Genomic DNA, 19,346 nt, shown 5'->3' on the forward strand with positions numbered 1-19,346 from the left:
AAAGACAAACACGTCAAGAGAGACAGTATTGACGGTTCTGGTAATGAATCGTGACTGCTCGGACAGTCGATAATCGAAACATAGTTACATAGAGCACCAGCATGATGTTTTGATATTGGGAACCACACACCAGCTCAATTCTCAAGCCCAGAAATAGATGAATACAAAACACAGAGCGACGCAACAAGAGATCCTCCGGCAACCAAACCAACCTGGGTCTAATGCACTGAATAGTCCTGAAATACGCAGGCCACACAAAGCAGTGCAAGCACATACTGTTACAAGGTACATGCATTGCAGAACAAAGTGTAACCAAAGATACACGGGGTTATAGCTGCACACTCGTGCATATGCTCGCTCAGCCCAATAACACGCATGATGATAGATATAATCCGGGGGAAACACGCTAGCACCGAAGTAAGCATCAAGACGTAAATAGTCATCATCACAAGCCCATAGCCCTAAGGCCGTGGGGCGTCACAGAGCAAGTATGAACAAGCGAGCGCCATAAAAATCGATCGCGTGCAGCAGCGAGCAGGGACTGCATGTCAAGTGCAGGCCATGAAATAATATTATCAAGCCATGACATTCTGGGCCTGCGTCGGCCACGACCTCCAGCAACACAACCCTGAAGAACAGTCAATGACAAACAGCCGGAACGAACAATATGACCAAAAAATTGCAATTTCCTTTTACAAACAGAAACAATAAGTGGGACTTGTTTGTGAATTTGTAAGAAAGGTTTGCTCCCCACACCGGAGCTCGCGCTATTCCGCCGACTTTACTTGACACTTGACTGACTCACGACTGCCATCCAGAGCACACGAGAAGTCCATCGAACCTTCGACTCGGCAAACCTGCAAGAAAGCACCACTCCCTGCTCAATACACAGTGTTTCGGGGAATTCACCCCTCATCAGTTGAGCTTGAGTAGGCTGAGGAAGATTGTGCCTGAAGAGCACCACTTATATAGTGCTCTCCAGGCACAAACATCACCAGGGATACAGACTTACAGAGACGCTCCGCTTCCAGCGCGATAAACACCTCGTGAACAGATAGCAGCGTGAGTCAGTGTCGCTCCTGGACGGTGAGACAGACGCTCCGGTGTGGGGAGCAAACCTTTCTTACAAATCATCGCCGAAGTCGCAACCACTACTTCGTTTTGTTTGTGAATACTATTTATTTCCTCTCTAACAGACACAATCGTCCGTAAATAGTGCAGCTCTGAAAAAGTAAAAAATACATTGACATGTACATTGGTGTGCCGAGTAGTATCATCCTTGATTACCCATCCAACCAAGACATTAGGGACCTTTCGCACCCCGCGGACGGATACGAAACGAATGCTGATTCGTCACCTGGGTTCGAGGATTCGTCAGAGTCCCTGCGGAGAACTCGTTTTCACGAATGGAGGCCTCTTCATTCGTGGCACGCTCCGAATCCGTCAGGTACACATTTATTTGGATAGGTACACATGTTTTGCAAGGTACACATTTTTCCCTTGATTCCATGATCCATGCACGTGTGCGTGTAAAAACCCGTACGCCAAGCTACCGGCGCCCGCGGCCGTATTCGTAGTTGCCATGCACATTTGCATGACGACTTGCGAAACCTGAAATCTGTTTTCAACGAAACGAGCCGAATCAAACTTTCGTTTCGCATTCGTTTCGTAGCAAATGCGAAAGGTCCCTACTATCAGGTCCCAGACGCCGAGATCACACGCCGAATGTGAAGTGCATCTAGCCTTGAACCTGTTGCACAAGGCACACACATATGACAAAAATGACATCCACTCCGATTATTTCCAGAGGCCAATCAAAACAGATCACAGAAATGAAACCACGGGCTCAACAAAGTACATGTAAACCCAAAGGAAATTAGTTAAAATAATCCATGAAGTTGATAAATATGGTGGTAAAGACACACCTGGCAATATGGCGGTAAACACACGCCTGCCCACACACGCTCTCTAGGCTGCAAAGTTCTGGCACAGAGCTCTCCTTCTCACCACCACCACCATCAGTTCGCGCCTGGCGCCTGGTCGATGCATGGTTGGCGGTATCCGGCATAGCAGGCTGGTACATCAAGTAGTGCATGGCACATAGCAGATGACACAGCAACGACATAGCTCGATTGCGACGTACGTTTCGTCCCCGCTGGACTCATCAGGCAATCTTCTTCTTGGATGTCTTCACACGGAGCTTGACTCGGGAGAATGAATTTGAAGACACCACTGCAGCTGTACTTATGGTTGATAAATATGGTGGTAAAGACACACCTGGCAATATGGCGGTAAACACACGCCTGCCCACACACGCTCTCTAGGCTGCAAAGTTCTGGCACAGAGCTCTCCTTCTCACCACCACCACCATCAGTTCGCGCCTGGCGCCTGGTCGATGCATGGTTGGCGGTATCCGGCATAGCAGGCTGGTACATCAAGTAGTGCATGGCACATAGCAGATGACACAGCAACGACATAGCTCGATTGCGACGTACGTTTCGTCCCCGCTGGACTCATCAGGCAATCTTCTTCTTGGATGTCTTCACACGGAGCTTGACTCGGGAGAATGAATTTGAAGACACCACTGCAGCTGTACTTATGGTTGATAAATATGGTGGTAAAGACACACCTGGCAATATGGCGGTAAACACACGCCTGCCCACACACGCTCTCTAGGCTGCAAAGTGTCGTTGCTGTGTCATCTGCTATGTGCCATGCACTACTTGATGTACCAGCCTGCTATGCCGGATACCGCCAACCATGCATCGACCAGGCGCCAGGCGCGAACTGATGGTGGTGGTGGTGAGAAGGAGAGCTCTGTGCCAGAACTTTGCAGCCTAGAGAGCGTGTGTGGGCAGGCGTGTGTTTACCGCCATATTGCCAGGTGTGTCTTTACCACCATATTTATCAACCATAAGTACAGCTGCAGTGGTGTCTTCAAATTCATTCTCCCGAATCCATGAAGTGCTATTTTAATTCCACCGCTGACTGCAGTGTGGCGTCGTGGCCCGATACCCGCTGAGCATAGACACAAACTCCATTTGACAGGGGCAAGACATACTATTTTGGAATAAAGTCATAAAGTACAGCTTTCCAATGACAGGACGGACACCTCGTGCAAATGCGTGGTCTGTTCACCCGGCCAACTCGGCCACGCATGAGAGTGTGTGCATGTACGCGCGCACGCAAGCACGTGCACACACACCATGTATTCGGTGCGTATGGCGTACCTGTTGCGGAGATATGAAGATGGAATCATTATCATGATGTTACATGTACATGTACAGTGTACAATGTATGTTTGAGTGTAAAGTAAATTTTATTTTATTCCCGTAGCTATGCAGAAGACGTTACTTCAGTAACGTCTAGCGCTAGCCAGGGTCCACACAGCTTTAATTCCCGTAGCTATGCAGAAGACGTTACTTCAGTAACGTCTGGGGCTAGCCAGGGTCCACAGTCTCCGACTCCACACAGCTTTAATTTGGTGTTTGTTTGTTTGTTTGTTTGTTTGTTTGTTTGTTTGTTTGTGTCACACTTGGCGCTATCCCGTATCTGTCCCATACCGTACCAGCACAGAAAGCTGGCCACAATATTATTTGTTTGTTTGTGCCATCAGCATGCCCGGCGCTATCCCATACCTGTCCCGTACCATCAAGAGTACGGTACCATCAAGAGAATGAGTATAAAAAAAAAAAAATAAAAAAATAAAAAAACTAAGCGGACAGCCCTAAGGGATTCTAACAGGGCTGGGAGCTTGGTCACGGCCTTTTTTTCCCAAGCTGATGTAACTCAGTGGCCACATCAGTGCAGGGCAAGCGAGCGGTCTCCTTAGCGAGCGCAGTTTTTGATAAATAACGTTAACTACAGCCGGCTCATGCTGACCCGGCTGCCCGCTTGGTATTTACTGCGGCCTAAAAACCCGGCCGCAGACGCTTGGCTGTTATCGGCGCTGGCCTCTTGGTATCAGCGCCTCGCGTCGGGCCCGGCCGTGTACCACGCCGGCCGCTGCCCTTGGACTTTCTGAAAGAAAGCGGTGGTGCGTCAAGCTTGGGTCGACCGTATCGGCGCCAACCGCGCCTCGCTCCGGGTCGTTGTTGATTCCTCGTCCCACGACCCTTGGACTTTTTGAGGGGAGTGGGCGGTGCGTCATGCTTGGGTCGACCGTATCGGCGCCAACCGCACCTCGCTCCGGGTCGTTGTGGGTTCCTCGTCCCACGACCCTTGGATTATATGAGGGGAGTGGGCGGTGCGTCACGCTTGGGTCGCTTATATCGGCGCCAACCGCGCCTCGCTTCGGGCCTTGTGGTCTCCTCTTTCCAGGCCCTTGGATTTTCTGAGGTAAGAAGGCGGTGCGTCAAGCTTGGTTCCTTATGTATCGGCGCCAACCGCGCCTCGGCTTCGGGCCTTGTGGTTTCCCTGCCCCAGGCCCTTGGACTTTCTGAAAGAAAGCGGTGGTACGACAAGCTTGGTTCCTTATGTATCGGCGCCAACCGCGCCTCGGCTTCGGGCCTTGTGGTATCCCCGCCCCAGGCCCTTGGACTTTCTGAGGGTAAGCGGTTGGAATAACAAGCTTGGGTCGCTCGTATCGGCGCCAACCGCGCCTCGCCCGGGCCGTTGTGGATTGCCCTTTCCACGGCCCTATATTACCAGTGTGTCGTTGTCTGGTTCGACACGCTGGGTCTAGGGTGACTTGGTTCTACAGGCTGGGCTTGTCGTTCCTTGGTTCAAGGCCGCTTGGCTTAGGTCCATGTTTTCTAACCTACGTTCTTAGAACCTGGCTGCCGGCTTTGTAGCCTGTTCTAGGTCCATGTTTTCTAACGCTCGTTCTTAAAGCCTGCTGTTCTAGGTCCATGTTTTCTAACGCTCGTTCTTAAAGCCTGCTGTTCTAGGTCCATGTTTTCTAACCTTCGTTCTTAGAGCCTGCTGTGGTAGCTGGCAGCCCTGAAGGCTGTGGCAGTCGGATTACTTTCCTTCGAGGTGATGAAGATTCGGCTCGATTAATCGGCGCAGGTTGCGCTACGGTGGGGTGCGCAGGCAGTGGGGCAGGTATCGGCACTCTTTGGGTCTTTGGTTATCGGTATGGCACGTAACCCTCACTTAGAAGCCACACTCTTCCGCTACACTGTAGTTGGATTTGCCCTAAGCGAAGCCATGGGCCTCCTTTCCCTTATGGTCGCCTTTGCTCCTTTGGGGCCTTCCTCGGCATTAGGACTGGCCAGCTCGCAGGAGCCCCTTCCTTTGCCAACTCTGGCACCTTTTGGCCGGGTTGTCCAAAGAGGGGTTTTTCGTTTTGTTTGGCACCTCTGAGCTCTTTGGCTGGTTGTTGCCCTAGGTCCATGTTTTCTGACCTGCCTAAGCCCATCGGGCTTAGAAGCCGCTGCTGGGGGAAACCTCATTCCTGCTGCCTTCAGGGTTGATAGAGAGAGGGAGCTTGTAAGAAAGAGGGGTGATAAGACCCTCCCCCCAGTCCGGCCTGCCAAACAGAGGTTCTGACGCCCACAGCCTCGAAGGGAAAGTAGCCCAGCTAAAGCCCCTTGAAGGAAGCTGCAGAGGATGAACGGCTGGAGGCTTCTGTTAGTACACCAAAGTAGGGGGTAACCAGACCCTGAAGTACGGGCGCCCAAGGCCACCTAGGACCAAAAAGGACGAAAGAGGTGCGGCCTACAAAGAAGGATAACCCCTAGGAGATACGCTGCCACCCACTAAGACCAAAGAGAGCCAGAGTAGGCCAGACGAAAGGGAGTCCCAACAGATACGGGCTGGTGAACCTCTCGAAGTAGCAGCTTGAAGCCGTCCAAAGGGAGTAAAGGCCAGCAAACCTGTTCAAAGAGGATAAGAGGAAACAGCTTAGCCAGAGGTGAGAGATTTCCACTAGAAAAAGAGGTGAAGGCCCACAGACCCAACTGAGCCCCAGAGGGAAGGCCAAAGAGACGCCCTGCTAACCGCCCAGAGGGAAGCTCACTCGCTCTATCAACTGGGCCCAAGGGGAAGGAAAGGTTGTAGGACCCCAACTGAACAGACTTAACCCTGGAGAACAAAGAGTAAGCCAAGCTGACTACAGGTGGAAAGCCCTAAAAGAGGCGCCCAGGGCTGGGAAGGAAAAGTTGCTCCCTGCTAACCCCAGGCAAAGACGCCACTCGAGGGTTGCTACACAGGTGCAAGGATGAACGAGCCCCAGTTGCCACCACAGATGGAAGCCCAAAGGCCAAGCAGAGACAGAGAGGAAAGCTGACACCTGCTAGCCACAGTCAAACAGTAGCCAAAGGGAAAACCTGGAGCCCTGAAGACCAACACTGTGTGAAAGCCGCCAGTACCTAGGAGCTCACCCTCTAAGAAGGGGAGATACGCTAGAGAGGAATAGTAGCCCACTGCAGCTATAGCAGACAATAAGGAGAGTTCAGCTGGAGGCTCACCAGCCCTAAAGGAGTGCAGATTAGAAAACCTGGACCTAAGGCAACAGCCGCCAAAGATGGCAGTCAGGGCGGAGGACTCAAAGCAGGCTGCACAGGCAGTCAGAGAGCCAAGAGAACTCAAGGGCACCAGCTAGTTAGAAAACATGGACCTACGAGAACAGCCGCCAAGGCCTCAGGGCTGGAGGGGACAAAGGTAGTCAGAGCAGGCTACGAGGGTTGGAAAACATGGACCTAGAACAGAGCAGGCTACGAGGGTTGGAAAACATGGACCTAGAACAGAGTAGGTAGCAGCCAGCCGGCTTCAGGGCTGGAAAGGGACAAAAGCAGTCAGAGGGCTAAGACCACTCAAGGGCACCAGCCGGTTAGAAAACATGGACCTAAGGTAGCAGCCAGCCAGCTTCAGGGCTGGAAGGGAACAAAAGCAGTCAGAGGGTTAAGACAACTCAAGGGCACCAGCTGGTTAGAAAACATGGACCTAAGGTAGCAGCCAACAGGGCTGGAAGGGGACAAAAGCAGGCTACAAAGGTGGCAGCAGGCTCTAAGAACAAAGGTTAGAAAACCTGGACCTAGAACAGCAGGCTCTAAGAACAAAGGTTAGAAAACATGGACCTAGAATAGCAGGCTACAAAGGCGTCAGCAGGCCCTAAGAGCGCAGGCTAGAAAACATGGACCTAGAATAGCAGGCTGCAAAGGCGGCAGCAAGCTCTAAGAACGAAGGTTAGAAAACATGGACCTGGGTCAAGCGGCCTTGAGCCAAGGAACGACAAGCCCAGCCTGTAGAACCAAGGAACGACAAGCCCAGCCTGTAGAACCAAACGACGACAAGCCCAGCCTGTAGGACCAAGCTACCGTCCCAGCGTGTCGAACCAGACAACGACACACTGGTAATAAAGGGCCGTGGAAAGAGCAATCCACAACGGCCCGGGCGAGGCGCGGTTGGCGCCGATACGAGCGACCCAAGCTTGTCATACCACCGCTTTCTTTCAGAAAGTCCAAGGGCCTGGGAAGAGGAAGCCACAAGGCCCGAAGCCGAGGCGCGGTTGGCGCCGATACCTAAGGAACCAAGCGTGTCGCACCGCCCAGTCCCTTCATAAAGTCCAAGGGCCTGGGACGAGGAAACCACAAGGCCCGAAGCCGAGGCGCGGTTGGCGCCGATACCTAAGGAACCAAGCGTGTCGCACCGCCCAGTCCCTTCATAAAGTCCAAGGGCCTGGGACGAGGAAACCACAAGGCCCGAAGCCGAGGCGCGGTTGGCGCCGATATAGTAGGAACCAAGCTTGTCGCACCGCCGTCTTACTTCAGAAAGTCCAAGGGCCTGGGACGAGGGGACCACAAGGCCCGAAGCCGAGGCGCGGTTGGCGCCGATACATAAGGAACCAAGCTTGTCGTACCGCCCACTCCCCTCCCAAAGTCCAAGGGTCGTGGGACGAGGAACCCACAACGACCCGGAGCGAGGCGCGGTTGGCGCCGATACGGTCGACCCAAGCGTGACGCACCGCCCACTATCCTCAGAAAGTCCAAGGGCCTGGGAAGAGGAGACCACAAGGCCCGGAGCGAGGCGCGGTTGGCGCCGATATAAGCGACCCAAGCGTGACGCACCGCCCACTCCCCTAATAAAGTCCAAGGGTCGTGGGACGAGGAAACCACAACGACCCGACGCGAGGCGCGGTTGGCGCCGATACGGTCGACCCAAGCTTGACGCACCGCCTTCTTTCCTCAGAAAGTCCAAGGGCAGCGGCCGGCGTGTGACACGGCCGGGCCCGACGCGAGGCGCTGATACCAAGAGGCCAGCGCCGATAAGAACCAAGCATCTGCGGCCGGGTTTTTAGGCCGCAGCTAAGGCGGGGCGATCTACCAAAAAACTGCGCTCCTGGCCTTCCCAGTCGCTTGCCCTGCACTGATGGGGCCACTAAGCTCATCAGCTTGGGAAAAAAGGCCTGGCAAAAACCAAGCTGCGAGCCGGCTTACCATTTGTGCCGGCTCTAGTCACTGTTTTTTTTTTTTTTTTTTTTTTTTTTTTTTTTTTTTTACGAAGTGTATGGGGGAATGCATTCAGGCCGATAGTGCAGTAGCATCTTGTGTGGATTTGTGTGCGAGGCCGAGATCCCACTGGCAGGCTGGCTGGGCCGCCTGTCGACCAGCCCGGGATTCGCATGTAGGCCGATAGCATAATAATTATAACGTATACTAGTATAGATGTATAGCAGGGATTCGTATTATGTAAACGACTCAGTGCTGTCTAGGGAGATTTTCTGGAAAGAAACACGAAGTAGGGAGACGAGGAAATGCTATTAGAATGGACTTTAGTTGCCGAAGAAAAGACAGGATGCGTCAGCAAAAACATACTTTGTAAGAGAGATCCCGTCATCTCCAAAATAATCCTGAACGGCCGAGTCAGCGCCGGTCACAGGAAACGTCGGAAGAGAGATCCCGTCGACTCCAGAACGTCCGTGATCGGCAGAGTCAGCGCCGGTCACTAGGGGTGTGCGGATAATGCTCGAAAAGGTGGCAGATTCTGCTCGAAAAGCAGTGAAATTGGCAGAACCATACAAACCTTATGGCGGGCAATTCCTCGAATTCTGCTCCATTTCTTTATCCACATACCAAACATGCATGAAACTTACATGAAAAAGTACCGAATTCTGCCTATTTTTCTGCCGGAATTATCCGCATATGCCTACCGGTCACAGGAAACGTCAGGACAGATAATAACTTCGACTCCAGAACGCTAGCCAGGGCCATCACAGCTTTGACACGTTACATGCATGATAAGCAAGCAAAAAAGCATAGCGTAGGGCCCTGAGCTTCCAAGCTCTCTCGTTTGGTATTTGTTTGTTTGTGTGTTTGTGTCACGCCTGGCGCTATCCGTATCTGACGGCAAAAAAAGCATAGGAGGTTATAATTTTTTCAATTCTCCTTTTTTCAGGCATATCCTGGGATTCGAACCCGCACTATCGCCCTACATGCATTCCCCCATACACTTCGCATTCATACCCATTCTTCCAAGTTGCTTTACGTTATTATCTTGCGTTTGAAAGCCCTATTTGAATATTGCGGGCAGCTGTACATGTATGTGGCCAGCTGTGTTTGATGGTACGGTACGGGAGACGGTGTCGTATTACCCTCGATCGTACCTGTCCCGAAGTCTAAGCCCAAAAAGCCAATGTCAATGCAGTTGATGGCCAGGAACACCTTGTGGTTTTTATCCTTCGTCTGGCTTGCCCAACAAAATGCACTGACTACAGCATCATCATCCGCTTCAGACAATGATATTGTCACAGCATGAACAAAACCCTCCTTTGCAAACTTCTGCCCTCTCTTGAACGTTCCACCACTACCAAAAATTATCTTTATAGTTCCAATCGTCAAACTTTTGAAAGGTTTCAGAGAGTCAAACGGCAGATCCATGCGACTACCCACACTATCGTTGCTACTACTACGAGTCCTACTCTATTCCTACACTACTAGTAGAAGTCGGCAGCAACAAACAACTACCAATACACTAAAAGGAAGGAAACACAAGTCATGTCACAAGCAAAACAAACCACACAAAACACATCAATTCATGTGTCTCTTTGCCCCGAAAAATCGATTCCGAGCTCCGCGGTCTCCAGGGCCATCTCGGGTACGGATCCCCGGAGGCGACTTTGGCAACCTGTCTCATCCCAAACCGCGGGAATCTCCAAGTTTCAACCACCTCTGAAGCTTGGAGAGCTTTGGAGAGCCTCCTAAAATTCGGAGAGGATATAAGAGCAGCTCTCGAACCTTTCGGAGAGTCTCCAACTTTTCCCAGAGGATTTAGGAACGCACTCCAAGACTCCCTATTGTATTTTCAAAGGAAAAGCAAAGGCCTTTTCAGATTAAAAACATGTATGCATGCATGGTTTTCGCATATGCGTGGCTTCCGAGGTGACGACATCAGAAGTTCAGGACGCGACCACTGTGCACTTTTGCACTTTTCTCCCATATTGCACTTTTGCAGCACACGTGCGCGCGGTACGACATGCATACTTTGAAAGACTTGGACATGAAACTATTTACTATGGTAAAAAAAACATCTGCAGTCTTTCTGACAAAGCTGTATTATGCGCCATGTGTTTAGCCATGTGCTTACTTCGAAAAAGAGGTTTTGCCACATGCGTAAGTGCAAGTGCCTGGTTGAAGACAGGCTACCGGTTCGCGGTTCCAGACTAGGGAGTAGTACAATACCGTACCGTAGGTATTGTACTACTCCCTGTTCCAGACAGCTACATGACATTGTACAGCTACAGGCAAGAGTGCACGCACTCTTGCTACATGTAACATCAGGGTCAGGCAGGAATTGAAGTACTTTCCAGCTGTCAGAATTATTAGAAATTAGAAATAAGGATCGAGTCAGATCTGAAGGAGCTTTTCGTAAGAGATTTTTGCGTCAGGTGTCCGTGCAGTTCCAGTAAATATCTATTGGATCGCGTGATAGTGTTGTTGCCTCATATCTGGTCCGGAACTGAACCAAATTCTTACTGAACTGGAGTTGTCGCTGAACCAAACGATGTGAGTGATTACAAATTCATAATACTAACAAGTAATGATGGGGGTTGTGTTGTGTTCATTTGAATTCGCAAACCGAACGGACTGAACATGTCCATTGTCAGGGAAGCGAATGGGGTCCAACTAACCCAGGCATGGGAAACTATGAAAGCAGACACAGCTGAAAAGAAAATATCAAAAAAGAAAGATCTTGCAATAGGTAAAAAAAGAGAAAAGAAATGAACGAGAAGAAGGACAAAGAGATTGTAAATCGTGGTGAATTCGAGAAGAAATGAGAAGAAATGAAAACAGAAAGGAGAAAAGGAAGTGATAATAATCGTGGTCACGGCCAATGTCCGGAGCAGCGGCAGGACACTGTAGACGCGTGCATGTACTAACATAAAAACAACAACAACAGGAACAAAACCAGGAACAAACAACAGAAACAAGTATGGGTCATGCCGGCCCAGGAGCGGGAGACAACCACAGGAATAGAGAAGAGAATAGAGAGAAATCGAAGCCACACACGCACACGTACACCTTGAACCTTGAAACTGCCACCTAAAGGTGATGCAGTGCCTCAAAGAGGCAAGGAGGGCAGAGTTACTTCTTGCATTTGTGTTGAGCCAGGTACTGGAGACGTGTGAACTTCCGAGAGCAGGTCGGGCATGGGATGGTGCGGCGCTCAGAGCCAGAGCTGCATGTTCTGCGGTTGGAGTTGCAGTTGTGCCGGCGGTGCCCAGCTTTGCTCCGGAAACAGCGGTCACAGGTGTGGCAGTGGTAATGACATTGGGTGCAATCAGGTGGGCGAGGTGCAACAATCTCTGGAACTGGAGCGTCACCAAGACTGGGAGAGCAGCTGTGCACAGCAAATCCACCTCGGCTAGCAAACCAACGATGGCACGTTTCGCACAACATAGCACCGGCCTGTTCATGGATCGGCTTCAGTCGCTCTTCCCTGCATTTGTGCCGCCGAAGTCCGCTTTCACTGGCGAAGAGTCGCTCACAGATCGCACAACACACTGACTTGGCTGTCGTTTCAAGGCGTAAGCGCCGTGCAACAATAGCATCCGAGATGGACTGGATCCACTCGCCACGTTCAGCTGCGAGGTCGTACCAACCGGTGTATAGACCGAACGCCTTGAGGTCATCGCGTACCACATCACGCCATCGACGCCTGGGGCCATGAGCAGGGCGTGGAGTATGGAGCCACGAGAACAACACTGTCTTTGGAAGCCGGTGGTCGTCCATCCTGGCAATGTGGCCAAGCCACTGCAGCCGTCGACGGGCAACCATGTCAGCAACTGGCTCTGTAGCGCACATTCTATGCAGCGAGGCAGATGACAGGTGGTCCTCCCACTGTTTGGAACGCGAGATGCCGAGAATGACACGAACGCAGCGGTTGTGGAATTGTTCAAGGTGACGTATGTCGGCACGCAACAGTGTCCAGTTCTCAGCCCCGTACAACAGCACCGACAACACACAGCATGTGTACGTGTGTTGTTTCGTCTTGGATGTTAGTGAAGTGTTCCGAAAAACTGACGAGTAGAGGCTGCCGAAGGCCTTAGATGCAGCAGCTATGCGGTTGGACACATCGGTGTGGCATCGTCCGTCTGGTGTTACCACTGAGCCGAGATATGTGAACTGGCTGACATGCTGGATGGCGTTGCCTTGTACGCTTAGCGGGGTACGGTCACTGTCGTTGATCTGATGCCCAACAGCCATGAACACTGTCTTTGCCATGTTGAGAGACAGCCCGAATGCTCCACTGACCTCCGCAAATATCTCAAGCATACGCTGAGCATCCGAGTGGCTGGGTGCAAACAAGGCTGCATCATCAGCAAACTCACCATCTGTGATGACCATATCATTACCACGCTTAGATCTCTTGAAAAGCTGACCATCGGCACAGGTACGGAGTGGAAAACCAGACACTCCACGCTCTTGGACGCGTGCGCACCAACGTTCCATCACTGCACCAGCAAACAAGTTGAAAAGGACTGGTGCCATTGTACACCCTTGGCGCAATCCGTTGCACACTGGGAAGCCTTCAGTGGGGGAACCATTAACGATGATCGTGGCTGTCATGTTGTCGTGAAAAGACTTCAGAAGGCTGACCAGTTGCTCCGGGACTCCCAGCTTCAGCAGGACAATCCACAGTGCAGCACGCGGAACAGAATCGTATGCCTTCCTCAAATCGACAAACACCAGGAATCCCTTGGATTGGTGCTCGTGACACTTCTCCACAACCTGGCGAACAACAAACGTCATGTCCGTGCAGGAGCGACCTTTCCGGAAACCACACTGTGATTCAGGCAGCACACTTTCGGCGACTTTCTGCAATCGGTTTTGCAGCAGGCGTCCGAACAGCTTGCCAATGACGTCGAGGAGTGCGATGCCACGCCAGTTGTCGCAGCTAGTGAGGTCACCCTTCTTGGGTATCGGTATTATCTCAGCATTCACCCAATCTTGCGGTACTACGCCCTCCTCCCAAACCGCGGTAATGAGCTTAAACAGATTGGCATAGAATAGGTCGCAGTTGTATTTGACCATTTCCGGTAGAATGCCGGAGCTTCCAGCAGCTTTCCCGTTCGTAAGATAGCGAAGGCAGCGCTGGGCCTCTTCAGCAGTGGGTGGGGTGGCCAGGTGTTCCATGATGTTGCGCTGCTGGACCAAGTCAATTTCAGATCGGACAAAGCCGCTTGGAAGGTTCAGCAGCTTTTCGAAATGTTCAGACCAGCGGTTCTGCTGTGCCTCAACGGACGAGCATGGTGAGCCATCAGTCTGTTTGATCAGGCACGACTTAGTGGGAATCAATCCGCGCCGGGCAGTCTGTAGATCCCGGATGCTGTTCCACACAGCCTTACACCCAAACTTCCTAGATTCGGCATCAGACGCAGTCTTACGGAACCAGTCCTCCTTAGCACTGCGTACAGCATCCCTTGCAGCTGAGCGCGCGCGGACAAACTCTCGCCGGACCAGAGGTGATGGATCTGCTAAAGATTTCTGGAATAGAGTGTTACGATGTGCAAGGAGAGGCTCGAGAGTGGCGGAACTGGCTGAGAACCAATCTGGCTGACGACGGCGACTCTTGCCTAGGACAGATGTAGCTGCTTTAACTGTGGCGTCCCGTAGTGAACTCCATTGATCCTGAACTGAGGTCCCTGGTGCAGCGTCTTGCAAACAGTCGGATGAGGTATGGTACCACTCCGCCACAGTTGCTTGCCTTACTAAATCATCATCCTCTGATGCAGTTGGGTCAGCAGGTCCGAGCTGGGATACATCAAAGCGACGGCGATCAGGGGCCTTGCTCTTTGGCGGGTAGAAACGCCGGCGGCAACCAAGTGACAACGTTAGCCCGACAAGTTTGTGATCGGTCCCACACTCAGCAGACCGGTACACACGGCAATCTGTACAGCGCTGAAAATCCCGCTGCCGGGTGATCACATAATCAATACAGTGCCAGTGCTGTGAACGTGGGTGCTGCCACGTAACTTTATGAATGTCCTTTTTCTTGAAGTACGTATTACAGAGTCGAGAGTTGAACATGGATAGAAAGCTCAACAGTTCCTCACCAGCTTCATTCATGGTACCAACGCCATAAGGACCACGCACTTGCCTCCATGCGTCCTCTTCATGACCTGGGCTGCTGCCAACACGGGCGTTGAAGTCACCAAGTACGACGTACAAATCGCGCTCCGGGATGGATAACAGACAATCACGAAGTTCGCCATAAAATTTCTCCTTTTCATGGCGAGGCCTCGCGAACGTTGGAGCGTAGCAGGAAATGACATGCAGCCACTGATCGCCAAACAACAGTTTCGCCACAACAACTCGCGAGCTGACAGCTCGCCACTGACACCCGCCGTTTTTCCACGCTCGTTGGGCCAAACCTAAAAGAACGATTGCAACTCCCTCGCCGCGATATGCGGGCATTCCTCGCTCTGTTGGGACGGGGCGTCCTGCATTTAGAACAGACGCTCCACTGATCAAATACTCGTGATCGCCGAACCATTTCGTCTCCTGAAGACCTGCGACTGAGAAATTCAAATTTTGAATTTGGTGAAGAACAATTTGAATTTTTTTGTCTTCCGCGACGGGCAAGCTTCTTTCGTGACGAGCTGTCTCGATGCTTCCATCATTCTCCACTAAGCTGTTGACGTTCCAGGTACAAAACTTCAACACAAACGCTTCGTTTCTCCGTCTCCTACTTCGTGCAAGGGGGTCTACCTGGAGGTTTGCAAAACCGTCGCAGGTGCGTACACACACACACACACATAAACACACACGCACACACACACGAATGGCGGTTTTGGTTATCCGGCACCTTATGGCGCTGCATCTGCCGCTAGGGTTTCTCGGGTGTTAGCGGCCGTCGTGAGTTCCCTTCGGGAACGGATACGATAATTTACTTTTTTATTTTTATTTTTATGACACAGTACGAATTGCTTCTAAGAATGCAGCCAGGTTGCTCAACAAAATAAGAACACCCCAGTCTAACCCCTACATACACCTCAGACCTCAGACCTCAGACGTGCCCATCGCGGAAGCGATGATAGCAAACAGCTATGTTAGACATAGCAACTTGTGCTGGGATTACACCATTCAACAGCTTGCAAGGCTGATGAATTGACCGCCACTATTTTTAGCCTGGTATCCACCACACAGCTGTTTGAAGTGACTTTTTCTGGCCAGTGAATCCCTATTACATACACACATACCCACACACACACACAATGGCGCACGCATGTGCACACACGCACGCACGCACGCACGCACGCACGCACGCACACACACACACACACATACACACACACAGCTATGTTAGACATAGCAACTTATGCTGGGATTACACCATTCAACAGCTTGCAAGGCTGATGAATTGACCGCCACTAATTTTAGCCTGGTATCCACCACACAGCTGATTGAAGCGGCTTTTTTTTTCTGGCCAGTGAATCTCAATATTTCCTTTTTTCCTTTTTTCCTTTTTATTCATTTTTTATTCATTTTTGTTACACACACACGCCGTACGCCACACGACATACTCTGGCCAAATATGGCATAGTCTGTACCAGTATTGCAACGAATAGCAAAATCACGAACGAATATTCTAACGGATATGCACATTACGAACGAATAAATATTCTACTATTCTACCCATAAAGACGAGCCCATTTCAGCAAACTAGGTATGCTTCCTTCTTATTAGAACCAGAGCGCACTGAAACATGACCTCATCTTTTGTGGAAAAAGTCGATAAAATCGCGATTTGAATTCCGCGGGAAAAAATACGAGTGGCGAGTTGCTGTTCTTGTTCTCCTCGCGCTCAGTGGACTGGATCTGTTCTGGGTTCAAATCTTTCTTGCAAGTAAGTTTATTTGTTTGAGTTTGTATTCCATTTTGCGCTGAGTCGCCTAAAACGGGTCGAGCCTAATGACTACTCGTATGTACTGCGGAGCAGAAGAAGACGACATCCTCGCGCTCCGTTCGCAGGATGAAATATTTTGTTGATTTGCTTCGGAAACAGAAGTCTCAAGTCTCTCAAAAGTCACTTCCGCAAGGAGCTAGATTTACGATCCAACATCACGAATTTCTACTGACTCGAAACTCAGCAAAGGACTGATTCGATTCGAAACTATTCAGGGACTGCTGCAAACTACAAAGAAGAAAGTAAGCATTTCTTGTGCAGCTGCAAGCTAGAAACGGCGAGTAAGTGGAACTGGTCAGAATCAGCTTCAAATGACATTACGTTGACGATGTCGTTTGTTGCCCAGTTGCAGTGACTGTTGCACATTCTATGATGCAAGGACACAGCGAGCGCGCTGCGATGAGCAGCACGAGCCTTTGTACTGAAAGTTGTACATGAAGTTCAGCATTTCGAATATTCGAATTCTGACTCTCATCTTCGAGTATTCAGTGCAGCGCGAAAAATCGAAGATATTCGATTATTCGAGTATTTGTTGCAACACTGGTCTGTACCCATTTCACCTTGTATGGCGTATATGGTGGCATAAATGGTTGTACCTCGCGAAATACAAGCTATTCTCCTGGCAGCAGCATACTAAAAATAGCGTGCATCTGGCTAAAGGTCGAACCCAAATCACGGTATTTTCCCCCTTTTGATATTACCAAGAGTCAATAACCCCCAGAGTGTGCAACGCGCGATATGGTCTTGTCACGCCTCATTTTCAACATTACGTCATTTTCATGTCCATTTTCATGTAGCGAATGTCGCGGCCTGCACGCACAGCTACATGAAGATGACGTAATGTGGAAAACGAGTCGTGACAGACATTTATGTGGCGTTGCACACTCTGGGGGTTATGGACTGTTGGCAATACCGTTACAACATTACGTTTTTTTGTCAAGTGTGTCTAGTACCACCTTGTAGCACTTCGAAGCACATCGCTGATCTATTCTAGATACTTTGCAATGCATGGTTCAATGCCAGACTTCTTCATCTCAAATCTAGTCATGTTAGTAATTTTACAAGTTTTGTGGTATTCACAGTTTGTTTTCGTTATGTACTGTAATTTCAGAAATTTTCGGTGCTAAATATTTTCGGTATGAGGGCAACAGGCTAGGTTAGGTGAACAGAAATTTTCGGTAAAGAGAAGCAGTTCACTATTGGTTTATGTGTGTTAGTGTTTGTTCGGTGTAATGAAATTTTAGGTATGAAACAGACGCACCGAAAGTACCGAAAATAAAAGTATAACGAAAATTTCTGAAATTACAGTATTGCAAAACCAAACGGTCAAGCTTCCACCAAAAATACATACTGGTAAATCAGGCGTGTAGCTCAGGAAGAATCATCCAACAGGCAAGTTTTTGTTTTCTTCATGCCACAGTGAAGCCTAGTTCACATTCGACTTAGCGCTGATGGTACGGGACGTAACGACCTGTCGAGACGGCTGGTGTGAGCTGAAAACTCCAATTTGGTTCGTCCGGCACAACGTGCTCCAGTAGTTGCGATATTCAACAGCCAATGGTGCAAGTCATAAGGCACGGTCTGTGAGGGAGTGATTTTCGGACGATTTGTTTTGGTTTTTCGGAAGTTCTTTTCGAAAATAGTTTTCCTTGGATGAAGCGGAATCAATTTACCACTACGGTCAGACTTCACTTAACCGCACACATCCGTTTCCATAAAAATATCCAGGTAGGCGAGGGAACCGGATACTCAAACACACATAATCACAGGTATGCATGACATATGCTGTAAATTGGTAACCAACGATTTTCTTCTGGATGGCGAGAGATTCGGGTTAAAGAGGACCGGATAAGCGAGGTCTGACTGTACCAGTTTTTCCTGAAGACCAAAACGTAGCCTTGAAAGTTGTGCCATTCAAATAGTCCCTGGAAATTGTACAATAGTCCGTCTGTCACATTTCTGAACTATCCCTAAGATATCATAAGTGAGTATACGATACGATTTTTGTTTAAAAGTGACATCACAATTTATCTTGCTAAAATTAAACCCATGTTGTGCTATAATGGGAAGCGCAGCCCGGCTAGCTCAGTCGGTAGAGCATGAGACTCTTAACCCTTTGCGTGCTGAGTACGAGTTAACTCGCACTTTATGCATGCCCCGATCCACTACGTACGAGTTAACTCGCAAAAAATCGCACGATATATTGCAGTGCATAGACCAGTGTACAAACTTTTGTAACTTCGTCTAACATAAACGCATCGCGACAATCAATACACCGTTGGAAAGGTCTTGACCTCATCTTTTCAGGGATATAAAGTACTTTGCGATAGGATAAGAATTCATTGAGCGGCGACAAGATGAACACGGAAATCACGGCACAGAGTGAACGCGAATTTTTGTTCATGACTTCTTTTTGTTGAGGAGCGTGTCAGGGGATTTCCCTTTCGCACGGCGCATTCGTGATGGACATCAAATGAAGCGCTTGGATCTGAGCTTTGCAGCGCAGTTTGAATTGTGAAAATCTGTTGAATTTGGGCAAGAAGCCGAACAAGAATGTGAAATTGAGTTGTTGTGCCGTTTCGAGGCACGGTGCAGTAGTTTGGAGAGAACGTGGAAGTGGCCCTGATGTGTTTATGGAGCTGAGAGCTGCCATGATGGATCCGCTTGGTCCTGATCTTTCCAACGAACCGAGGACGATGAAAATCCATCAAGGTGGAGTGAAATGAGAATAAATTTCGTTCGGAGCTGGGAGTGCATACTCCACCAAGAGAATCAGTGCGCTGGAAAGCCAGTGGATTGGAGAAAAGAGGCTCAGCATGCAAAGGGTTAATCTCAGGGTCGTGGGTTCGAGCCCCACATTGGGCGCCAATGTTGAGTACGAAAAGGACGACGACATATTCTTCATACATTACAACGGACAACGGGAAACAGGTTAGGTCGAATAACATTTATTGGGGAGACGAAGAGACCGAGACAAAGACGAACGAAACGACGACA

The 19,346-nt window shown here is 50.0% G+C and overlaps 1 long non-coding RNA gene across 1 annotated transcript in view; it reads left to right on the forward strand.

Moving 5' to 3' along the window:
- The first annotated feature begins 10,760 nt into the window (after positions 1-10,760).
- Positions 10,761-19,346, forward strand: part of LOC135825148 (uncharacterized) — a 10,724-nt gene continuing 2,138 nt past the window's right edge. Inside the window, exon 1 of the long non-coding RNA XR_010555021.1 lies at positions 10,761-10,946. This is a non-coding gene — a long non-coding RNA (uncharacterized LOC135825148). The remainder of the gene's footprint in view (positions 10,947-19,346) is intronic.

Source organism: Sycon ciliatum, chromosome 9 (genome assembly GCF_964019385.1).
Source record: "Sycon ciliatum chromosome 9, ocSycCili1.1, whole genome shotgun sequence".
NCBI lineage: Eukaryota > Metazoa > Porifera > Calcarea > Leucosolenida > Sycettidae > Sycon > Sycon ciliatum.